We start from the raw sequence: 26772 nt of genomic DNA, 5'->3' as shown, positions 1-26772 counted from the left end.
GATAATCTAGGTAGTTTCCTACCTAGATTATGATAATCAATTGTGATAATCTAGGTAGTTTCCTCCTAAAGGCTCTTTCGATTTCCATTCTTGCCTCATTCTAATTCTTATCAACAATTTCCTTATTTAGGAAGTCCAGAGCTCTTGTCAAAATATGAATCCAATCAGATTGCTTTCCTTCTGAAATCTTCCAATGGCTTCCCCTAGGAATGAGATTCTCACCATGGATCAAAGGTCACACCCTCTGGCAGCCCCATAAAGATCATCTCTTACCCCGGTCTCACTCAGGGATCTACTCCAACCACTCCAGCCCTCTTCCCAGTCCTCAGGTTAGCTTCTGCCTCAAGACCTTCACACTTGCTCATCTCTCCACCAAGAATGTCCACACCCCAACCCCTCATGTGGGTGGCTTCTATTCACCAATTTCAGCCTCAGCACAGAAATCACCTCTTCAGAAGGCAACCATCTATATAAAGCTGCTGTGCTCCCATCCCCAGAGACTCTCTGTCTCATTTTCTGGATTATTTACTTCATAGTATTCATTAATATCTGAAATTATCTTCATTACTTTTATGTAATTGTTTATTGTCTGTCTCCCCCAGTAGAAAGTAAGCCCAGGAGAGCAAGGATCGTGTTTTTGACTATAGATCCAGTTTCTAGAACAGTGCTTGACACGTGGTAGTCACTAAATAAATATTTGTTTTATTAAACTAAATAAAAATATTTAATGCAGTATCTGTTAAATAAATATTAACCACTTATATTATTAATTGATAACATAATGAACATATATCATTAACTTATAACATACTAGTTTGTTTGGATAGTAATAACAGTCACCTCTCATGTGGGAACAGTCCATTACAGATTTACAGGAAGTTTTGACATTCATATTTCACTTGAATCTTACAGCTAGCCTACAAGATAGCCAGCATTACTTTTGCTTGTAGATAGGGCTCGAGAAGATTTGGCAACTTGCTATATTCAAACCCAAGCCTTCAAACTTCAAGTCAGAGGCTCTTTCAATCACCCATAGGACCAGCCTTCAGATAACATCATGTTTAAAACCAAGAAATTATTATGCTCATCCTTTTCTGGAGGCTCATAGAGAGTGAGGCAAGGTGGGGATTTCAGGCCTTGGGGCAGGCAGAGGTGGGAGGACCCACCTTCGAAGCTCTGGTTTCCTCCATCTCCAAGAATGGTCCTTTCCCTGGTGTCTTCCTGGTTGACACATCTTCCAGCACTCATTGTCCAAAGCAGGTTCCTTTCACCTCGGCAGCTTTGCCTCAGCCACAGATTCCTCCTCCCTTGGCCCTTGTCCTTTTGAGGCAGTTAGAAGACATGCAAATCATGGGCCTGGAAGAGCATACTGCAGGCTCTATGGGCCCCGAGAATGCAGAGCTAGCCTAAATGTCACAGCTGTGGGAAGAGAGTTTAGAACCCATTCACCCACTCTCTTCTTTTCCCTCTAAAATGTCAACAGGGGTTCCCCCATTAAAATATGCGGCATCGGGGCCAAAGGAAGGCGGGGCCCTGGGGCTATAGTCTTGGTGAAGGCTGAAGAAAGGGATCATTTCCTTATCCAAGCTATAGGATTTGTTCATAAGAATAGTCAAAGTAATAAGCATAAAGGCAGGTTCCTGCCTTCTATGAGGTGTCCCACTGGCCTCTAGGATATTGTGGAAAGATCCAGCTCCCTCTGGCTGAGCTGGTTTATCCTAGGACATTCTCCCTGGTTGGCCCAGACCTAGGGACATTTATCATGGTTTTCTGTCATGCTCAGTCTTCTCATTCTTTCCATGACATCCAAATGGGAGGATGAAGTTGGAATCATCAGTCCTCTTCTGACTTTTCTAATAATATTAATACTCCTTTACATATTTTCAGTAGATAATGATAACTAAGTTCCCCCTTTCTCATTTTTACCCTTATCCAGCCACTGAAATGCAATTAACATGAGAACCAGAACTACAGATTTGCCAGTGGTTATTCTCAGGAAAATGGAAGAAGAAAAGTACTAAGCACCCAACTCCTAGAGCCCTGCCTTCTTAGTACTCCAAATGTCAGTTGTGGTTATTGGTTAGGGTAGCAAGGATATTAAGTGATACTCTTAAAAGGTTCTGGGCTAAATGCTGACTTACAACTCAGAGCTCTGTTTCCAGAGAAGCAGCAAATCCAGCTGGGGTGAGTCCAGACTCTGCAGTCAATCATCCTGGGTTAATAAGCTCAGCCACTCACAATGTTTGGGCAGGCTGTTTAAACTTTCCCCCATGCCTCGGTTTTCTCATATGCAAAATAGGGGTAATAAGACTACTTTCCTCTTAGCATTTTTTGTGAAAATAACGTAATTTATGCAGAGTGATTAGCACAATGCCTGGCATATAGCAAGAACTCGACCGATATTAGCTGCTGTTGTTGTTGTTACTATTATTATTTAGTCTAGGCAGTGTGCACTGCTGGATTTAAACATGTTTATGCATTTCTGTCAAGTTCATAGTCAAGGCCATTAAAAAATATATGTTTATTAGCCCTGTGTGGTCTTTGGGAGAGAACTCACTCTAAGAAAGTTGGAGCTAGGTACGGGTATGGCGAGTTGTCCCAGTAGCAAAGCTTTAACCAAAGCTGTGACGAGAATCCCACGTGCTTCTATAAATAGAATCAAGGCCCCTCTAATGGAACTGGGCATCTTTGTTTATAATGGGGGTGTGGGGTTATCTGTTCAGCTTAGTTCAGATACCCAAACTCTCTCCCCACTGCCCTCAGGATCAGATATTAGTCATTTACCTTTTAGTAAGAATTCTTCAAGACTCTTAGCTCTCCCTCACAATAGAAGCATTGAAACATTTCTTTTCAAGGTGAAATGGAAGTCTGTAGCAAATGTTGTGGAAAGCAGGAGGTTATTCCTTGGATTCCTTGGAATCCTGAAAAATAAATTGGAAAGGCACTCGTGCAATGAAAACCTTTAGTCCTAGGTTGTCAGAAATGGTCTCAATTTCAAATAATTTCATCTGTTATTCTCATAAACCATTGACATTTTCTGGAAATAACATCTTGCAAGCTTTTCCTCACATTCGGACGTGGTACAGAAACCATTTTTTATGCCATGTGAGTCTCAAGTACAGTCTGTTAAAGTGGGCCAGTTCATTAATGGAAAGAACCCTCGATTGAAAATCAGTTTTACGGCCACTGTAGGACTTTGATGGGCTGAGAGGTGGAAGAGACCACAGATGCTACACCAAACCAAGCACTGCACCACAAAGGCCCATTCTATATCATTTTAAGGCCTTCAGAAAGAGCTACCAATATCTCAAGGTTTTCCAGTAAAAATCTTCCAAGTATGATGGAGTTTATAATAGAGAATTATTAACACTATCCCTTGAGAATCTCAAAGCAAAATCTAGTTATTACTAATACAGCATCACTTGACTCTTAAAGACTAATTAAACAAAGACCTGGAGGCTAAATGAACTGTACAAACTTTCAGTGTCTATTAGAGAGCTCAAACTGGAATCTGATAATCTGACAGATTCGTCTATGATTTTCTTAGCCTGTGGAACCTTATGCCTTAAACTGGCTATCATCAAATGTTGGTGTGAAATAGCTTAAGTAGAAAGCAACTTATATAAAAGGTAACATTTAATGTCTTAGCACTAGTTTTAGTACTAAGTTTTACCTTCAGCCTTACAGAGATTCCAGAAAATGGCATTTCCTGTTACTTAATTGTTATGGTCTCACCGTCTCCTCTGGCTCACTCTGCTCCAATTTAAGTCTTTGGGACATGCTCTCTCTGCCTCTGTTTACTTTCCTGTGAAGTCTGTGGGTGGCAAGTACAGAGCAGAAGGCCTGGCACAGACCTGACCTGTGCAGAGACTTCCTCACGGAGGGACACCCTTGTTCATACTGGGATGGGGCAGGTGAGCACAGGCAGAATCATTCAAGGCTCAGCCATTTAGAGGCTTCGATTCTGACTCCTACCTAATGAGAGCTGCAAGGAAGAATCTGCGCCATCCTCTGGACTCACACACACAAACAGATACCCCAAACCCACACCTTCTCCCTCCCCACTGTGTACAGAGGCAAACATGATGCAGATATTCCCAGTCATGCTTTCTTTACTAGCCCTCACCAGCCTCTGCTAGATTTTGCTCTTTCCAATGAAAAATGATCCTTAAAGCCCTGGAGCCTCCTCGGCGATTTACCAAGAACTCTACTTCCACATGGGCTTTCCGGCTGCTGTAGCCAACCCCAAGAGTCAGAGGGAGGAAAAGAAAAAATCATAAATGGATAGTAAGATGAGAAACAGATGTTTGGAATCTTCACTGGCAAGGAATTCTCCAATTCGAACCCCTCTCTTCGTGAGATGAGAAGGGCTTAGTCTCTGAGATTAGACTCTTGCTCTACCTACATTTCACCTCCTACCTTCCCCACCACATCCCTGTCCCCCACCAACTCCTACTGCATCTCTCAAGGTTCATCCTGGCACCCTTCCACATGGATGTGTGCCTTATTGGGTCTTTTTTTTTTTTATTTTTAGCCAAAATAAATGAATGCTAGGTGCTCTGACCACAGATATGTATTAGATGGAACCCTTTGTCATCGAGAAGCTCACAAGCTAGTGAAGGAGGCAGAGAAATAAATAGGCTGTTCCAAGAGAGTGGCATCGGTCTTAAGACAGAGGTCAGCCCTGGATACCATGACAGCATACAGGAAGGGCTCTGAACCCTACCTTGGGGACCCGGATGAGCACTGGAATGGCAGAGGACACATGAGCTGAGTTTCAAAGGTGTTATTTAACTGAAGGTGGATATAAGGCACTTTGGAGGTATTAATAGGCTTCAAGAAAGTTATATATTTATTCGGGGTACCACAATGATTAAGAGCAACATCTGTGAAGCCAAATTGCCTGAGCTTGAAACCCAGACTGGTAACTTATTATCATTTTAGACAAGATAATGAATCTCTCTGTGCCTTGGTTTCCTAATTTGTAAAGTAAGGATAATAATATTTATCTTGTAGAGATTATTATATAGAGTATGTGAAATAATATTTATAAAGCATTTAGAGTAGTACCTGGCACATAGTAAGCACTATATATGTTTTTTAATGAAGAATTCAATAAGTATTTTGAGCCTGCTACATATCAGTCAATGTGCCAGACCCTCTGGATACTGAAATGAAAGTCTTAGTCCCTCTTTTTCAGGAGTCACAAACAAGTTTGGTTGACTAATCAATGAAGTATGTTGCAATATTTTAGGTGGTAAGATAGATGTATTGGTCACAGGCTTCTCATCTTTTCCATCACTCCAGATGATCGAACCTGAAATCTAGGAGCCGGCATAGGCTCTTCCACTCTTTTTAACTCCAACATGTAATTGTCATATACTACAGAGTCTACTTTGTTATATTCTATTGAATCCCTTCCCTTTTCTTCTTTCGCATTGTCATTGTTTACTTTGGTGCCTCATCACCTGTCACATGGACTAGTGTATAAACCAGTCTCCATACCTCCAAACATCTTCTCACCTCCACCAGGTCAGTTTCTTGCTTTTTCTCTTTACATTTACAGTTTTATTGAGGTTTGATTGACGTACAAACGACTCACACATTTAACGTACACAATTTGATGAGTTTGAACATATTCATACACTCATGACACTATCACCATAATCAAGGTAATAAACATATCCAATACCTACAAAGTTTCCTTATGTCTCTTTGTTTTTTTCTTTTTTCTTCTTTTTTGTAATAAGAATGGTTAACATGAGATCTTCCCTTCTAGCAAAATTTTAAGTGCACAACACCATGTTATTAATTATAGGCACAATGTTTTACAGCAGATCCCTAGAACTTATTCAGGTTGAATAACTGTTATATTCATTCAGTATCAGGTTATACTCACTCAAAAATAAGTTCCCTTTCCCCCTCCCTCATCCTTTGGCAACAACCATTCTATTTTTGGCTTCTTTAACTTTGACTATTTTAGATACCCCATATAAGTGAAATCATGCAGTATGTGTCCTTCTGTGACTGACATTTCCACTTAGTGTATCTTCCAGATCCAATCATGTTGTCACAAATGATAGGATCTCCTTTTTGAAGACTGAATAATATTCCATCGTATATATATACTATATTTTCTTTATCTATTTGTCTGTCGATGGACATTTAGGTTTTTTTTCCCATAACTTGGCTATTGTGAATAATACTACAATAAATATGGGAGTACAGATATCTCTTTGAGATCCTGATTTCAATTCTTTTAGATATGAACCTAAGAGAGTAGATCGTAAAGTAGTTCTACTTTAAGTTTCTGAGGAAACTTCATATTGTTTTCCATCATGGTTACACCATTATACATTCCCACCAACAGTATACAAGGATTCCAACTTCTCCACATCCTTGTCGACACTTATTATCTTTTTTTTTTTATAATAGCCATCCTAACAGGTGTGAGGTGATATCTCATTGTTGTTTTGGTTTCTATTTCCTTGATTATTAGTGATATTGAGCATCATTTCACATATTTATGTCTTCCTTGGATAAATTAACTATAGGCACTATCTCTACCCCAATTCCTTTGACAATTTTTAAATTGTGTAACTTGGGTGTTTTGCTATTGAGTTTTAGGACTTCCTTACATATTTTGGAGATTAACCCCTTATAAGATATAAGGCTTGAAAATATTTTCTCTCATTACATGGGTTGTCTTTTCACTCTGTTCACTGTTTCCTTTCCTATACAGATTTTTAGTTTGCTGTAGTCCTGCTTGTCTAGTTTTGCTTTTGTTGCCTGTGCTTTTGGTGTCATATCTATGAAATCATGCCCAAATCAATGTCATGATGCTCTGTCCTATATGTTCTTCTAGGTCTTTTACAGTTTCAGGTCTTATTTTTAAATCTTTAATCCATTTTGAGTTGTTTTTTGTGTAGGGGTTCAATATCATCCTTTTGCATGTGGATATCTAGTTTTCCCAGCACTATTTATTAAAGATACTACCCTTTTCCAATCACATATTCTTGGCACCTTAGTTGAAAATCAGTTGACCATATATGCATAAATTTATTTCTGAACTTTCTGTTTTGTTCCATTGGTCTACATTGCCTGTCTTAATGTCAATATCATACTGTTTTAATTACCATGTCTGTTTCTTACTGCTGCTAGAATCATATCTTTGGCACCCAAATTTCCTCTTAGCATTCCTTGAACCAAAATTTTTAAACAGATTCCTTCGTCGACTATAGAAAAATATTAAATTCCTTAATATGACAGAGCTGTTTGTGATCTGACTCTTAATTTCTTATCCAGTCACACCTCTGGACACTCTCATCGTTTCAACCATGAAACACTCTTGGATGAAATCACTGTGCTCTCCCTGTGGACATGTTTCCCTCTATATTAGGAATAGTCCCCCTGTCTTGTCCATGTAGCACATTCCTACTGCTTTACTAAACAGTTGATTCATCACCTCCTTTATAACACCTTCTCTGATTCCCATTCTGGGTCCCACTTTATTAAAGTCCCTTGCAGCCTGCACCTATCTGCATGATGATGGAGAGGGTTTGAGGGGTTAGAACATAGCATCCCTTTTTCCTACCTGAGCTCTGAAATAAATGAAAAAGTAAAAAAAATAAAGTAGATAGAACAGGATAGCAAGATATTACCTTATTACTGATAAAGCTGATATAATTGTTAAGAGCTTATACCTCTAGGCAACTGGACAAAGGAGCTTCCTAATAATTACCCCCAAAACTTGGCTAACTTATCCTCCAGGGCACAGGCTCAGATGAACAATGTCAGACTTCCCTGCTGGAGGGCCTTCCATTGTAAAATTTATGGAATGGGCTAACAGAAAAGAATATGAATCCTTTGTGAGCAAGACAAATTTCTTCTTTCAGACCTCACCAAATATATCACTCTTTGTAGTGGAGCAAGTAAGGGGCAGAGAAAGGCCAGGAGTGTTACATTAATGGAGCTCCTTCCACATTAAAGGATACACCAGGAATAAAGAAGAAAATTGTCTATCTCTTCCCCTAAACACATATACACATTTTAACTCCTAAACATTATATGATGTTTTACGACTTTTTATGACTCTCCATGGGATTAAAAGATACTTATAGGCAAAAGATGATCCTTTTCATCCTATATTTCTGTTCTACATAAGTACTTATAAGTCAAATACTTATAATTGGCACAAAGCAGTGGTTCAATATATTTATTAAATGTTGTTAAAGAGTGAAAAGCCAAAGTGTGGCAGGTTCACTTAAGCTGGAACAGCTTTATCAACAGAAGTGAGGAGAACAAAAAGTTGGGAAGAAGACTTCGTAGAAGAGAAGATATTTGTGCTGGACTTTAGTGAATGAGTAGACCCTTAAACTTCACAGAAAACTCAAAGGCAACAGCAGTTACATAATCCCAAATACATGAGATTGTGTAGCAAGCGGTGGATTAAAAAAAAATCCTGTGTGAACGCATCGTAGAATGTGGGATATGAGTCAGGAAGGGCTTAATGTACTTCTCCACCCTGGAATACTTAATAGAAATACCTAAAAATCTAACAGCCAAAAGAGTGACTCTCTCCTTGAGTTTAACTTTTTTTTTAATTTTAATTTTGATCATTAGGGCAGTAGGGACAATAGTTTAAACTATAGAGAAGACTCCTCTAGGATTATTCTTCCTAATCTAAAACCAACTTGTATCAAGGGCACTAAGAGCCTCCAGGCTCACATCTGGGAAAACCTAGAGTGCTGATGTCATGCCAGCCATGTGAAACAACAGAGAGTTGGAGGCCACAAACCTTGGCAGTGAAGGAAATGCATACTGCATGTCCCGATAATGAAAAACGAAAGTCTGAAAAGGCTGCTGGTTGCAGGTGGTGTGATTTTTCTATTTAAATGTAAGCCAGGAAGGTGGGATAATATTTCCTTTCTTTCCATTTCCAGAATTTTTTATGAAACAATTATATAAAAATTTCCAGCATAAAATCAAGCTTTATTTACTCAGAAAATCTAAATTTGAATCTAAAATTCATCAACAATGTGTGGACATCCCAAATTCTGATTTCATATAACTCTTGTTTCTGTTATGTTTCAAAACTCATGTAATGGCCACCTACAGAGTTTTCCTCCCAGACTCTCTTTTCTGGGAACAACACACCCCACCCATGAGGGCTGATAACCATTCATATTTCTGTTGTGTGACCCTGACTCCTAGTTATACGCAACTGTTCCAGAATAAGAGCTTGACCCATGCAGAGTATTTGGGATTTGGGCTGAAAGAGTTAGTCCATCCTTGTATGTGACTTAAACTGAAAAATCAAAACTTAAGAGCTGAGGATGTGCTGTTCATTGTCTTCATGTGGACTGAATAACAGAGATAGATGGTGAGCAGATAGGAGAGAAAGATATTTACATGTATGCCCAACAAATTTGGCAAGATACTGAATATAAAAAAGAATAAAAAGGAGTATTCTAGGTTGATATCTCAGTTTCTGGTCACAAATATTATAAGAATTATGGCATTAAGAATAGAAGAGCAATTAGAAAGGGGATGTAGATATTGAATATAGATATTACAAAAGCACTAAATGAAATTATGAGAGTTGGTAAGCTTCCTAAGAGGGTGCAATCTCTGAGTGCTGAGCCCAGATCCTTTGAGGCCATTTAAAATCAGGGGCACCCAAAAAAGATACTCTAGGAAAAGAGTTTAGGATAAGTTATAGATGTAGTAGAGATATTTCAGGTTAGGAAAAAGACATAACATTGGGTTCTCTCTTTCCAATATTTTAATATAAATTGAATATTACATTTGAAATACTTGGACATAATGGAACAGACTATTTGATTTAGAAACAGTAGCTCATATACACCACTGGTGGTAATATAGACCATTTTGGAAGAAAACCTGGCAATAAACTTTAAAATTGTAACATGCATAAACTTTGACCCTGGAAAGTGGAAGCAGTGAATTGCCTCCCCAAGCACTCCTCTCTAGACACTGCCTGCCCTATCCACAAAGGAAGCTTCCAGAAAGTATGTTTCTTTCTCATAGCTACATGGTCAGGGCTAAGCATTTGACCCATGCTGAACTAATCAGAGCCCTTTTATTGGGATTTTTAAATTGTGGAAGAGAAAGAGAGAGGTTTGGTCTCTGGCTATCTGGCTGGACCCATGCCACCTAAACTCTGAAACTTTCACAAGGCCATGTTTTTTAAACATGGAATAAGAAAAACAGTGAAAGCTTGCCTGAAGACAGGAGGAAGAATGTTGCAGAAGTACAGAAAGGAGAAATGAGATGGAGAGGGAGTCCTGACGATTTTTTGGTCCCTGGTTCTGGAACCTTCACAATTCCAGCTGCCTTCCTGACAGTCACAGGGGCCCATCACTCACCCCTGAATCCATAAAATATATTTTTCCCTAGGAGAGCTCAAGATGTCTCTTATTACTTGCAACTAAATGAGTCTCAACAGTAATTCCACTGTATGGTGATGGATGCTAACCAGACTTATTGTGATGATTATTTCAAAACATATACAAATAGCAAATCATGATGTTGTACACCTGAAACTAATATAATGCTGTATGTCAATTATATCTCAATAAAAAAAAAATAGTAATTCCACTTCTAAGAGTTTGGCCTTAGAAATAGTTGCCAGACGTGCAAAGCTGTGTGTGTGTGTGTGTGTGTGTGTGTGTGTGTATTATTATTGTGTGAGAGAGAGAGAGAGAGTATCACAGCATTGCATGTAATTGTGATTAAATGGTCAACAATTCCAATAACTGTCACTGTCACTTTGGTAAAATAAAGCATAAAAGCAGTAGCAGATTAATATTAATTTATACTTAAATACTTACTTAATGTTCATTTGGTACTAGGAGTTGGATTTTGTGCTTTATGTATAATATTTATTTTAATCTTTATATCAGCCCTAGAACATGGGTACTACTATTTTAAGATAAGCATGTAAAATATTTAGCATAGCTTTACATATAGCAGGAATTCTCAAAAAATACTAACTACTATTATTCTGAATTTTACAGATGTGGAAATAAGAGCTGTCTAAGTTTTATAGCCAAAAATTTCAAAGATGTTATTCAAATTAATGTCATGTAAGAAAAATGGAATAACGGATGGGAAATTGAAACAGGTATGGCACTTAACAGGTACCCCTTCCTAACTACTGATCTTGACAGCAAGCATCAGATAGGAAAATTTATATCAAGTGTTATACTTTTGTTCATGACATGTAAAAGCTAACAAAAATATCAGTTACCCAAAATGGAATTAACTCACATTATGGAATTAACTACGTATATATGATCAAAGACCCACAGACAAACATAAATAAGTATACATTAGCAGCCAACAATAGAAAGTAATACATTTTTAAGTTCCATTTATAGTGTTGCCACAACATATAAAATACTTAATAATAATAAATCTAATAAAAGATGACTAGGAACACACTAAAAATAAAATATTCCTGAGAGAAATTAAAGAAGACCAAAATAAATTGTAAGATTTATCATGCACATGAGCAAGAAGGCTAAATATTGTTAAGATAGTAATTCTTCCCAAATCAATCTATAGATTCAGTGCACTATCAATCAAAATTCCATCAGGTCTGTTTGTCAAAATTAAGTGGATTCTTAAGTTTCTTTGGAAATGCGAAAGATCAAAACAATTTTTATTATTAACAACAACACAAAGTTGGAAGACTTAGCTACCTAATTTCAAAGTTTACTATAAAACAGTGGTGACCAAGATAGATTGGTATTGGTAAGTAAAATAAACGTATAGATTGGTGGAGTAGAATGGAAGGTTTAGAAACAAACTCATAAAAATTTATTCAACTGATTTTAGACAAGTATGCTAAAATTGTATAGATAAATCTTTTCAACAAATGGTAGTACAGTGATTAGATATCTTTATGGAAAAATTGGCTGATCTATATTCAACAATACACAAGAATTAACTCAAATGAATCATAGACATAAATGAAAAGCTTAACACTACAAAATTTTTGCAAGTCAGCATAGAAGAAAATTTTTGAGTTAAATATTTTTTTATAGAATACCAAAATCATGAACCACAAAAAAGAAAATTATTAAATCGAATCTCATCAAAATATTTTTTAAAGTCTGCTCTTCAAAAGATTCTATTAAGAAAATGAAAAGATAAGTTGCAGAATGCAAGAAAATATTCAGAGTACAGATATTTAACGACAGCAACAAAAAAAACTTGCATCCAAAACATAGAAAGAACTCTTACAGATCAGCAGAAGATAAACAATGCAATAAGAAAATGACAAAAGATTTGGACACTTTACAGAAGCAATATAAATTTCCCATCAACATATGAAGAAACATTGAACATCATCATTCATTAGGAAAATCAACTTAAAACCACAAAGATACCTCATTATGCCCATTAGAACATCTAAACGTAAAAAGTCTGACCATATTAAGTGTTGACAAGGATGAGAAGCAAACAAAATACTATTCTCAAATACTGCTGGTGAAAAGGTAATATGGTATAATTACTATGAAAAATGCTATAGAAGTATTTTAAAAGCAAACATACCTCCCCAAAATATAATCCCAGTCTAATAATAAGAAAAACATCAGACAAATCTCAGTTGAAGAACATTCTACAAAATACCTGACCAATATTTCTCAAAACAGTAAAGATTATCAAAAACAAGGAAAGTCTGAAAAATCATCGCAGCAAGAGGAAGTAAGGAAACATGTAACAAAGTAATCTGGATAGGATCCTGGAACAGAAAAGGAACATTGGGTAAAAACTAAGGAAATTTGAGTAAAATATGGCCTTCAGTTAATAATAATGTATAAATATTGGTTTATTAATTGTGAAAAATGTACCAAACTAATGTAAGTTGTCAATAACAGAGAAAACTGGGTGTATGGCATATGGAAACACTCTGTACTGTCTTTGAAACTTTTCTGTAAACTTAAATCTATTATAAGATAAAATGTTGATTTAAAGTCCAAAAAGACCACCAAAAAACAACAACAACAAAAGCAGCATTTCCAACACATTATCTAAGGAAAAGAACAAAGTTGGAAGACTGATGCTACTCAGCTTCATGACTTATTTATAAAGCTGTAATAATCAAGATAGTATAGCATCGACTATAGAGGAGACAAACATATCAATAGAACAGACTGGAGAGCTTGAAAACAGATCCCCATAAATATAATTAACTGATTTTTGAAAAAAAGAGCAAAAGCAATACAATAAAGACAGTCTTTTCAATAAATGGTCTTGAAACAAGACATCTACATGCAAAAAGATAAATTTAGACACAGATTTTACACCCTTCATAAAAATTAACTCAAAATGGATCAAAGACCTAAGCGTAAAATACAAAATTATAAAACTCCTAGGATAACATAGAAGAAAACCTAGATGATCTTGGATATGGTGATATCTTTTTAATACAACACCAAAGACATAATCCAAGAAAAGTAATTGATAAGCTAGAGTTCACTAAAATTAAAAACTGAGGTATAATTGAAATTAAAATTATATTTCATTTATAACTCAATTTTAAAAATTTTTTAATGGAAAAAAAAATACTCTGCTCTGAAGTAGACAATATCCAGAGAGTAAGACAAGACATGGATTGGGAGAAAATGTTTGCAAAAGACACATCTGATAAAGAATGGTTTATCAGATATACAAAAACTCTTAAAACTCAACAATAAGAAAACAAATAAACATTAAAAATGGGCCAAAAATCTTAACAGACACCTCACCAAAGTGGAGATACAAATGGCAAATAAATATATGGAAAGATGCTCCACATCATATGTTATCAAACACAAATTAAAATTAAATTTGCATCAAATGCAAATTAAAACAAGACAGTACCACGCATGTATGCAGAATGGCCAAAATCCAGAACACTCACTACACCAAATGCTGACAAAGATGTGTAGCAAGCACTCTCACTCACTGCCACTGGGAATGCAAAATACTACAGCCATTTGGAAGACAGTTTGGCAGTTTCTTACAAAATTAAATATACTCTTACTTTACAATCCATCAATAGTTCTCCTTGATGTTTACCAAAAGGACTTGAAAACTTATATCCACATAAAAATCTTCATAGATGTTTATAGCAACTTTATTTATAATTTCCAAAACCTCGAAGCAACCAAGATGTCCCTCAGTAGATGAATGGATAAATAAACTGGTACATCCAGATAATAGAACATCATGCAATGCTAAAAAGAAATGAGCTATTAAGCTATAGAAAGACATGAAGGAAACTTAAATGCATATTTTTAAGTGAACAAAGTCAGTCTGAGAAGGCTACATACTATATGATTTCAACTGTATGAAATTCCAGAAGTGGCAAAACTATGGAGCCAAAACAGTCAGTGATTGTAGTGGATAGGAGTCAGGGAAGATAAACGAGGAGTGCACAGAGGACTTTTAGGGTAGCTTAAATACTCTGATATTATAATGATGAATATGTGTTATTATGTTTTCCAAACCCATCGAAGGTAAACACCAAGAGTAAATCCTAAGACAAATCTTGAACTTTGCATGATATGATATGTCAATGTAGGGTTATCCAGGGTATAAAATGTACTTTTCTGGTGAGTGATGTTGATAATGGGGGAGGCTATGTATGAATGGGGTGTGGTACATGGGAAATCACTGTACCTTCTCGAGTTTGCTGTAAACCTAAAACTACTTTAAAAAAATAGTCTTTATTTAGAAAAAAAAAAGTTGATTTAAAACAAAAAGTTAAAAATAACATCTGCTATGTTACCCAGCCATTCCTCTCCTAGGTATTTAGTCAGAGAAATAAACACATATGTCCAAACAAAGACTTTTATATGAATGTTCATAGCCGCTTTATTTGTAATAACCAACATTTGTAAGCAACCCAAATATACACCAATAAATGATTGGGTAAGCAAACTGTGGTTTATCTATACAATAAAATACTGCTAAGCAATCAAAAGAAACAAATCGTCGATAAATACAACATGAGTGACTATCAAAATTGTTATGCTGAGGAAATAAACTAGATTAAAATAAAATACATAGTATATCATTCCACTTACACAAAATTCTGAAAAATGCAAAGTAATCTACAGTGACAGAAAATAGATCAATGGTTACCTGAGAACAGGAAATAAAGTTGGAATGATATGTGGGAGGAAGGGATTACATAAGGATTTAAGGAAACTTTGGAGTGATGGATATATTCTTTAGCTTCATTGGGGTAATGGTTTCACAGTATACAATGTCAAATCCTATAAAACTGTACATTTTAATTTTACAATTTATTATATGCCAATTACTCCTCAATGAAGCTATTTAAATTATATTAAAAAGAAGAAAGGGGGAGAACATATATTTAGATGCAAAGAAATGACATGAAAATATATGTATAAGGTCACTTATATAAGGGATAATTACTTAGATGTTTAGTCTTCATGTGTCAATTAATAGGTCTTTAGTATTAGGGGGAAAAGTGAAATTCAGAATTAAGAGGGATTTTTAGAAAAAGAAAATACAGTGCTTTCCATTATAAAGCAAGAGTCTGCTAAGATCCATTGTCTATAAGCAACTTACTTGGAGAAATTAATTTTTCCTTGTGGGGTTATGGATTTCCCTGAGGCATTCACACTTTAATTCAATGACCTTAAAATTTAGGAAAAAGAGAGGTGCATTTTCTTGCTACTGGAAACAGAGAAGCTAACTGGCCTATGAATGACTCAAGCTTATGATCTTGGCCTCATTGACACTAGACATCAACCAACTGAGCTAATCAGCTACTGATAACATTAAAAAAAACTTTATTAAGGGATAATTAAAATATACTAAACAGCACACGTGGAAAGCACACAATTTAATCTGCTTTGGAATATATACATACTCATGAAGCCATAACCACAATCAAAATAAAAAATATTTAATCAACTCCAAAAGTTCCTTTGTGCCCATTTGTAATCCATTCATTCCCAGCAACTACTGACCTGCTTTCTCTCTGTACTGAATAATTTACTCTTTTCTATAATTTCATATAACTGGAATTATTCAGTATTTACTATTTTATCCCTTATTATATCGTAACATCCTCAGAAATTAGCCATGCCAGCTCTGCCATTCTTGATATTAGCAATTTGTGTTCTCTTTTTCTCGTGATCAATCAAGCTAGAAGATTATTGATTTTAACGATCTTCTCGAAGAACCATCTTTTGATTTCATTGGTTTTTCTCTATTGCTTTTCTGTTTTCTAGTTCACTGATTTTGGCTCTGATCTTTTTATGACTTTTCTTTTACTTTCTTTAGGTTTCATATGCTTTTCCTCCCCTAGTTTCTTAAGGTGAAAACCGAGTTCATTATTCTGAAGACTTTTTATTTTCTAATATAATGTTTTTTGTGCTATAGATGTCCCCTTAAGTATTCTTTGAATACACAATTTTTAGTGTTTTCATTTTCATTCAGTTTGAAATACTTTGCAATTTTTTTTTTATTTATTCTATGATCCATGAGTTATTTATGTATGTTAGTTTGGGATCACTTGGGAATTTTCTAGCAATCTTTCTCATACTAATTTTTAATTTAATTCCATGCAGCTATAGAACAAATTTTCTATGACTTGACTCCTTTCAAATTTATTAGTTTTGTTTATAACACAACATATGGTCTATCTTGGTAAATGTTTTATTGATGCTTGAACAGAAAGTGTGTTTTGCTATTGTTGGGCACAGTACTCTATAACTGTCGATTAAATCAATTTGTTTAACAATGTTGTTCAAATTTTCTAGATACTTGCTGACTTTCTGTTTGTATTTTCTATCAGTTATTAAAATCTTTGACTACAATGTGGATTCTTTTGCTTCTCTCATTTCATTGGCTTTTGTCTCATGTACAGTGAAACTCAATTTTTAGGTGCATAAACATTTAGGATAGTTATGTCATCTTGGTGACCACTTTATCATTATTAAATGAACTTTTTTATCTCTTGTAATACTCTTTGTTCTAAAATCCAATTTTTCTGATCTTAATATAGCCACTCTGGCTTTAGTTTGACTGGTATTCATATTGTATATAGTTTTTCGCCTTTAATTTTAACCTATTTGTATCTCTATATTTGAAATGCATGCCTGTGGGTAATATATACTTGAGACTTTTTATAATTCTGAGATGGCTGACTTTTAATTTGTGATGTTTAAACTATTTCTATTTAATGTAATTATGTATACAGTTGGTTTTAAATTTACCAGCTGACTTTTTTTTTTCTATTTGTTTCATCTGTTTTTTGTTCATTTCCCCCTCTCTTTAAACTCTCTTTTGGATTAACTGAATATTTTTAATAATTTCATTTTCTCTCTTGTATTATTTTAATGGTTAATTTTGGTTCATAAAATATGTCTTTAATTTATCACAATCAGCTTTCAAATGATATTATACCACTTTACATATATTTAGAAAACCTTAAAATATACTTCCATTCCCTGTCTCCTGAACTTTATATTACTGTTGTCACGCATTTTATTTTTACATATGAAATAAGCCCCACCTTACATTGCTCTCATGTTTCTTTCAACAATCGCTGTGATTTCAATCAGACTTAAATAAGAAAAAACATATTTTGTATTTTCCCACATAATTACTATTACCAATTCTATTCTGTACATCTATATTTTCATCTGGTATTATTCTCTATCTGATTAAAGAATATCTTTTATATCTTTTTTATTGTTTTGTACATTATTTTATTCTATTTTGATATTACAAAATGATCACCACAATAAGTCTAGTTAACATCCATCACAACCTATACTTGCAATTTTTTTTTCTTATAATGATAATTTCTAAGACATTATGATTTCTTATAGTGCAGTTCTACGGGTGATAAACTCAATATTTTATATCTGAAAAAGTCTTTGTTTTGCCTTTGTGTTTGAAAGATATTTTCACTAAGTAAAGAATTATAGGTTGACTAATTTTTTTCTTTCTGTACTTTAAAGATGCTGTGCACTGTCCTCTTACTTGAATTGTATCTGATAAGGAATCTGTTATTCTTACTTTTTGTTCTCTGTATATAATATGTATTTCTTCTCTGGGTACTTTTAAGGTTCCTTTATCACTGGTTTTAAGCAATTTAAATATAATGTACTTTGGAGTAATTCTTTTGAAATTTCATGTTCTTGGGGTTTGTTGGGATTCTACATCTCGAGTCTGTGAGTTTATAGCTTTAATAGAATTTCAGCCATTAATAATTTTTCAAATAGTTTTTATACCACACATTGTGGCCCTTTGAGGATTCCAGTTATATGTTTATTCAGACACTTAAAATTGTCTCACAGCTCATTGACATTCTACTCATTTTCTTTTCAGCCTCTCTTTTCTATATGCTTTATTTTGGATAGTAACTGTTGCTATGACTTTAAGTTTGTTAACTACTTTTCTTCTGTAGTGTTAAATCTGCCATCAGTCTCATCCAGTATACCTTTCATCTCAGACATTATAGTTTTCATCTCTAGAAGTTTAACTTGGATCTTATATTCACATGTTCCATATTTCTACTTAGAATGTTCGGCCGTTCTTATAGCTATTTGAATATGTAAAATTGTTACTCTCTTTTAATATCCTTGTGTACTAATTCTATTACCTGTGTCACTTCTGGGAAATTTCCAACTAACTGATTTTTTTCCTCATTATGGATCATATTTTCCTTCTTCTTTGCATGCCTGGTGATTTTTTTTTTTTATTAGATACCAGACACTGTGGATTTGCTGGATATTTTTGTATTCCTAAAAATATTCTTGAGCTAAGTTACTTGGAAAAAGTTTGACCCTTCTGAATCTTGTTTCTATTCTTTATTAGGCAGAAGTAGAATAGCATTCAGTCTAGGGCTAATTTTGTTCCATGACTGTTGCAAAACCCTTCTCAGCACTCTACCCAATGCCCCATGAACTATGAAGTTCAAGAACTGGCAGAATTAACCCACTGGAATAGAAATCAGAATAATAACTGACTGCAGAGGGTGTATATGGGAACTTTCTGGAGTGTTCTGCTTGCACAGATTTATCAAATTAAAGAATTAAGACTTGTGAATATCACTGTTGTGAATTTTACTTCAATAAAAAAAGCATGTGTAGTATCAAATATACATGTATATGTATAAATTCTGAAAGAATTTATGCTGAAATTTCAATAATGAAGAATATAAGGTGATTTTAAAAATTACCTTCTATTTTTCAGTGTTATCTAAATTTTTAATATAAACGAGTTGTTTTTAAATACAGAAACTAATATTTTAAAAAGAATGAAAGTATTGGGGGGCCTCCTTCTCTGTCTTGTAGAATGGACGAAGGAAAGGAAACTAATGTTTATTGAGCATTCACTGTATCTTGGGTCCTTTAAAAAGCATTTTATTACATTATTCAATTTGATCAACCTAACAATTCTACAAAGTATTATCTCATTTGCAAAAAAAAAAAAAAAAAAGAAATAGTGGTTTTAACAAGTTGTTATGTGTCCAAGGTCCCTCAACTTGATCTTAGGTCTCCCTGCTTCCTAAATCCATGTTTTGATTCTAAAGAGAGAATTAAGCCTCTGAGATGGACTTTTGAAATTCAGAGCAAAGAATGCTTGGCAAGATAGAAAAGCCCCCAAAATATATTACTGTCTACAGGCTTAAGAATTGCCACATTGGACTCTGGTAGTTCACTCTTAAACAGGCAGTGAATTATTCATGAAGGAAGAGTCATGAATCAAGTATAGTAAATCTGAAACTCAAGGAAGTCTAACCTGAAGATAGAAGACAAGTGGGTGGCTCAGAGAAAATCAGGGGTTCTGGGAACCTGCATGGCAGGTGGTGGGAGAGGGGAGGAATATGTTCCTTCCTTTCAACCTGTGGACAGCCTATAAGGCTGCTTTGTCCCCAGGTGGAGTAAACTCTCAGAAGCCAAGGGTCAAGGCTGGCAGGTTACAGGAATGGGTGTATTCTTTGTATCAGCTGGCTCCTGCCCAGGCAAGCCTGACTCACAGATTGTTCACCTGTCTGGAATGGACTATGGGAGAACCCACTAGTGAGGTCATCCAGAGAGCAACGGACCAGACCAGTTTCATTGTCAACTGTGTTCAGGTCATGACAACTCACCTTTTGCTGGAGGCTCTTTCTTTGTGAAGTGAGTCTCTTCAATATCTACAACATACTTTAGATAATGGGCTTTAAAACCTCATTTGCTTTCTCTTGCATTTCCCAGCTTAGAACTGTGAATGAACATTCATTGGTCATTGTCTTAAAGCTTGAAACAGAGTCTCTGACTCCCAGAAAACTCCCCCAGGTCAATTTGCAAGATGGGGATCTTGAATTGACTTGTGTCTGAAGCTCTGTTTGGAAAGGGGGGAGGGGTTCTGATGAGTAAGGAGCTTCCATATGTGCAAACTGGTTGATGTGCTTTCAAAGCTAGCATATGACTTTTATGAGATCATCTAAATCCTAGTTTGAGGAACGGTTATGAATGAGAGTCTGTAGAGAGTAAGAGTATGACTATCACACTGAAATGGTTTTGCCATTCTTCCTCTTGCATCCTTGTGCAAAACGGGAGCTGGGGAGAAGAACCAGAACAACTAAGCCTCACTCCCTCCCCACCCTCACACACATTGCCTCTTTTACAGCACAGCTGAGCTGTGCCAAATCCTCTGCCAAAACCCAGGCCCCAGACTAAGGGGGTGCTTCCCAGTTTCCATGGCTCATTCACTACTGAGACCTTTGGCTGAGTTGCATTATGGGGGTGGAGGCGGGGCTACGTCTGCCAATTGTGGTACTGTTGTGTTATACCTACTGATATAAAAATATGGTCTGCTAGGAACTGGACGAAAACTGACACACGACCATTTATTGCATACTCGTTTGGAAGCCACTAGGAAGGCCTGCCCAGAGTGGTTTCTAAATACATACACTCTCACATCTTCTCTCCTCTCAGAGACAAGAACAGACAATCAATAATGTATTGAAAAACATGAGCTTATCTTCTCAGCCATAAGAGAATGCCCTCTGAAAGTCAGTAGTAGAATTTCATGGAAATCGAGATCCATTTTAAACCCTCTCATCTTCCCTAGTTTCATAGAAGCGAGGTGAGAATGGGAAAGGCAAACATGTCTTGAGCAACTAGTATGTGATAAGTCTTTTTCTATGTACTTAACACGAATTATTTCATTGATCTTCAAAATAGACCTGTGAAGTAACTGTCGTCATTGTGATTTTGTGGAAATTGAAACTCAGAGAAATTAAATGTATTTCCAAAGCCACGTAGTTTATTAAGTGATATACTCAAAATTTAAACAACTCTGATTTTAACTGATAGCAAATGTTGAGCTTTCTCCACCATAAGCAAAACTCTTGCTGGCTCCCAGCAAATATGCCTTTAGAGCAGTCATCCCCAAATTTTTCTGGTCCTATACTTTCATCAGTAAATATCTTTAAGTACTACTTCCAATATATGCATATTCATTTGTAAATTAGATGCACTGCCTAATATCTATTAGTATTGATTAATAACATAATACCCTATGGCACTAATCAACGTTAATGACAATGGATATAAATTTATATTTAATATAGTGTTGATAATTTGGAAAATTATCTGGCCAAATGTAATTAAATCATTGTTGTTTTAACCTCTCTATATGACTGGCAAATAATTTGTTCCAGGAGTAGAAGAAGTAATACAGCTTTTCTTCTTGTCTTTGTGTGCTTGAATTACCCCTATTGTCTACGATTCGATTGTACTGCAGGAAACATTTCAAGCCATTTGTCCATTTTGTGAGGATTATTTGGTTAAAATTAGATAATCTGGTTTCTAAATCTACTCTTGGTGTATCTGTAAACCTTAAAACATCATAATATGCTAAAAGCAAAAAAAAAAAAAAAATAAGGGCATCAGTGTAGACACTCCTTTGACATTACATAATTCCCACTTTCCTATACAGTGCTTTAAATGCATGCAAATGCCCCAAGCAAGCCTGACAGAAGGCACCATGGTCAATATGTATATTCAATATTAGTAAATAAAAATGCATTTCTTATGTTTATACAAAAATAAATATTAATAGGAGTTCTAATGGTTTCTCCCTATATCCCACGTCTTAATCTGTGCAATCCCTGGAGTGTGCCCTTTCCCCCAGGAGACCCTTTCTCTAGGAAAAGGTTGATCCCCATAGTACTGAGTTGGACTCACTCAGATACAGAAGGCTGAAGGCAGCCAGTGAAGAGCTGCGGGATCAGCGGGTGGGGCCGGAACGAGAAGGTGCCCAGTCTGGAAGATTCAGAGTACTGTCAAGAGAGAAGCTCAAGGGTTTGAGGGCTGAGTGGCAATAGGTTCTGGTCTCCCCAGTAGACTCCATCCTGGAGGAGGGACAAATCAGCTGCAAAGGTCTGGATTTCATCTTTTCCGAGTCCAGGTCTTTCGGAAGCCTCCCTCCGAAATGTTTGAATACCGGAGCAAATGAAAACACACTCTGCAGCACAAGGATCCCTTAAGGTTTGATTTTCAAGATGGAAAATAAAGGCATTTTAGCCCTTCCATGGACAAAAATAACTTGCCGTTGATTTTGAAATCTCTTTCATTTGTCTCCCAGAGACCAGCCCCATACAATGGCACTTTGTGTGGGAGCTTTCTGCCTGGGCCAGCCCAGCCCGGCTTCTTTCTGCCTGCCAACAGGAGGAGACAAGAGGAGGGCTTAAGCTCGAGAGTAAGAGAAAACTTTGGGCAGCTCAACGTTGCTGTTGGACATCATTCAGAAGCCCCCACTCAGCGGGGGGAGCCCAAAGAGGAAAACAAACAGAACAGGCAATCGTGGAAAATGCTGAGTCCTCTGGCTGGCGGAACGGCGTTCGCCGCCTACCGGTGCTCGCAGCCAGCGCTCTGCCCAATGGCAGCTGCAATAGCAGGCAGGGCCCGCAGCAGGCAGGGAGGCCTTGGCACCCAGAGTTCTGCCCCAGGGCCGAGAGGGCGGGAAACAGACAGTCCTGTCTCTGCAGACAAGCCCTCCAGAGTCCTTACCATGAATGCTAAAGTCTTCTCTTGGTCCAAAGAATCCAAGGGGGAAAAAGTGGTTCACAAAGAAAGGAGAAGACGACTTTCTCGAGCTGTAGTTTCAAGCTTACTAATAGCTCCCACTTACATAACACTTAGTATGGGTCAGACACCAACATATATTATTTGGCAATCACCACCTCAGTCTTGTGAGGTTAGCACTATTATCCCTATTTCAAGGATGAAGAAACTGGGGCACAGAGAAGTGAAATAACTTACCCCAGGTCACAAAGCTCAAGTAGCAGGGCCAGGATTTAAAACCAGGCAGTTTACCGTGGAGTCCTCTAAATGTTTATATTCCTCTCTAGGAATACAAAATATGAAAGACAAGAAGAGGGAGAACAAAAGGAATGGATTAGAAAGAGAGAGGGATAATTACCAAGGAATAAAATAACAGAAAGATTTAAAATAAACAAAATAAAACACAACAACAACAACAACAACAAAAACAGAGGCTGGCAGTCTAGGAGGAGTATGGGACTGGGATACCAAGATGGCATGAAAAGCTGAGTTGGGAATGTGAGCTGTAACCTGCTGTTTTCTATGCCCCAAATAGAATTCTGGGAATAATGTTCAGAGATCACTCAGCAAATGGGGCTGAGGAAGCTGGGGAAGCTGAGGAGGAGCAGGCAGCTGGAGCAGAGAAATGAACACCTTCTCTTTCTCTTCCAATTACAGCCTGAGGTGGAGGCAGGTGCCCAGGGCTCCAGGGAGAGATTAGCACCCTAATGAGAAGAGACAGCCTATGTCATTCATGCAGGGAGGACTGTCATATCCATTTGTTAGCTAAATAGCTCTTGTCTCCAGAGGAAGGAGGGGTAGGAAGAAAAGAAATGAAGAAAGAAGAGAGAGAGGAAAGAAAGAAGAAATAGACTATTTCTTACCTGTGTTTGAAGAGATAAACCCTGAGTCCTCATCAGATTACCTTGGTACCAGTAGGTCTAAGACCTCATTTTGCCTCTGTCACCACTTACCAATGTGGTCTTAGACAAGTCACTTAAACTTTCTCACCTTAAACCCTTTATCTCTGCAATGAGGGGATTGAACTTTATCTCTAAGGTCTTTCTAGATCTAAAATCCATACTCTGAAGATATTGTGATCATGGACAAGGACTGTCATAGTGGTCATTGCATACCACCCAAAGTCCTGGTATTAGCACAGTAGCCCACCATCCGTCCACACTAACCCTTCACCCAGTCCTGGCGATTCCATTTCCTAAACAGCTCACTACCGATTCTGTCAGAGGCAGAATAAATGAATAAATGAAACCGTGTTCAAACTGGCCTCTCTGCTTTCATCTTTGTCCCCTCTGATCCATTCTCTGCTCTACATCCAGAATGATTTTTCTAAGCACAGATCAGAGCATGTGATGTACCTCGTGGGAAGATCCTCAGAGCTCCACCTTACTCTTCACACAGCCCACGAAGCCCTGAATCATCGCCTCGCCATTCTCCCCCTTCTCACCTCTCACCACCGCTCTATTTCACCCTGTGCCAGTTTCTCTATCAGTCTATAAACTTTCTCACCTGCAGGCCTCAACCCAAACCTCTTTCTCTTTCCACCTAGCTAAAAGCTACTCACCTTTAGGATATAGATTCTTCCATGTTAGGTGCCCCTCCTACATGTTGAATCACACTGCTATTACGCTGAATAGTAATTCTCTCTTTACTTGTCTATAGTTCTTAATTTACTAAAAGCAGAGTAAAGGAAAATGTGTGTTTATCTTTTCCTTTAAGGTTTTCCTCATGCTGAATCCAACGCCAGCCACATAGCAGGTATTCAATGAATGTTTGTTACCTGACACATTTGTTTGGTACTGTCATCTTATATGGCACTTTCTAGCTATACCATCCCACAATCTCATAAACTGCAATCTCAGAGACACTGTATATTCATTTTCTGAAAACTAAGAGATCCAAGACCTTCCGCCACGCCAGGATTCACCTTTCTTCATCTCCCATTTCCAACCTGAACATCGGCATTTATCAAACTGTTGGAATCCATCAGAACTAGTAGAAAGAATTGTAAAGATCGATTCTGAACCAACTAGGATCAGCTTTAAACTAGGATAGTTTAAACTAGGATAGCCTGCAAATTGGATGGGATTCCATATGGTAGAGGAAGACATGGGGAGGACATGGGGAGAGTCAGATCCACATTCTAATACCAGTTCTGCCACTAATGAGGTGACTCTAAGCATGTTCTTTGGCCTTTCTAGACCTCAGTTTGAAAAGGTTGAACTAGATAATTTTTAAGGTCTCTTTTGATTCTAAACTGTAGAATTTAGAATTCTAGTGTTTGTTCTTACACTCATCACCTTTTAGGACATTAAGCAGTTTCATAAGGAGACCATGTAAAGTAGTATGGAAGTGGAGGGAACTTCTATGAATAATTATACCAGGACAATGAGTGGACACTGAGACAGTCCCAGGTACACCGAGATGTGTGATCACCTTTGTTTTAATTTAGTCTTTGTTAGCTGGGCTTCAGTTTTCAGTTGTTACTTGTGGTTGCAGAGGCTATTTGGTCAGGGCTCTGTTCTGGGATGTCAAAGAGGTTTCACATGAGTGACCAGGGCAGCTGACATGCCTCAAAATTAGGTAGGTTGCCCACTCTCACCCCTAACCTCTTCTGAACAAGAAGGCTGAGGCCAGAGTTAATGCACTTCCCAGCCACACCCTAATGATTGTACCCTAGTGGTCTAAGGCTGGTCAGTGAAGAACATACTTTAAATCCCCTTGGGCTCAAGTGTACAATCTGTGCTATCATCATGAAAACTTGATCATAGAGAAAAACAGATACCTGAATGAAATATCCGTTATCCTCTAAACACCAATCATTGTCTCCACCATCACTCTTACCTTTCTTCTAATATGAATAAATATCCCAGATTAAAGGTATATTGGCTGTACTAGTAAACTTTCTTATTCTCATGGAAAACAGAACAAATTGGGGGGAAATGGTATACCTGGGAAATAGATCAGCAGACAGAACTCCCCAATTCAATCACTCTTAATGATTTTGAACTTACCTTCCCCTGAGATCTGTAAAAACAATGACAGGTATGCAAGAACAACATGCAATTCTCAAAGCCTTTTCAAGGTTCTCAGGAGCGTGTCTCCTTCTAACCTTTGGAATATTATTGACTTAAAAAGGCAATCCCAGTCATCATCAATTTGCCAGCCTTCTAAAGACGGTTGCCACCTCTTCAAGTCATTTACTATTTTTAGGCATATCTGAGAGACCATCTTTGAAGGAGTGTAAGATGGGTCACAGGTGAAATTTCAGGATTTACCAGTAGAAAGGTTAAAGATAGCCTGCAACTGCCCAGGGCTAATAGCTCAGTCTGACAGCGTGGAATAGGCTGGGAGAAAGTAATGACTATCTCCTGACCCTCAGTAATTCCCCACAAGTGGCTGCTGAAAACCTCCTTGCTCCTTCATATGGTATCACATGGAGGACCAAAGTTGACCTGACGCCAAAGCTCCGTAAAAACGCTGTGGCTGGGAGCACAAAAGCCTGAACGGCGGGGTTGAGAGATTAGAGACAGGACGATAAACTCGAAAGAGCTTTGGGAATTGCTAGCAGGTCCTGAGACCTGGTCATTGTTGATGCCTTAGTGTTGCTATGGGGAGATGACCATCGTCATCATTACTCTGAGATACACCAGGC

At 37.0% G+C, this 26772-nt stretch overlaps 1 pseudogene; it reads right to left on the bottom strand.

Moving 5' to 3' along the window:
• Positions 1 to 23069, bottom strand: part of LOC120610529 (translationally-controlled tumor protein-like) — a 104710-nt pseudogene extending 81641 nt beyond the window's left edge.
• Between the last annotated feature and the right edge of the window lie 3703 nt (positions 23070 to 26772).

This window comes from Pteropus medius, unplaced genomic scaffold (assembly GCF_902729225.1).
Source record: "Pteropus medius unplaced genomic scaffold, Ma_sr-lr_union100, whole genome shotgun sequence".
Taxonomy (NCBI): domain Eukaryota; kingdom Metazoa; phylum Chordata; class Mammalia; order Chiroptera; family Pteropodidae; genus Pteropus; species Pteropus medius.
The sequence above is the reverse complement of the archived record's forward strand: the minus strand, read 5'-3'. Positions and strand labels throughout refer to the sequence as shown.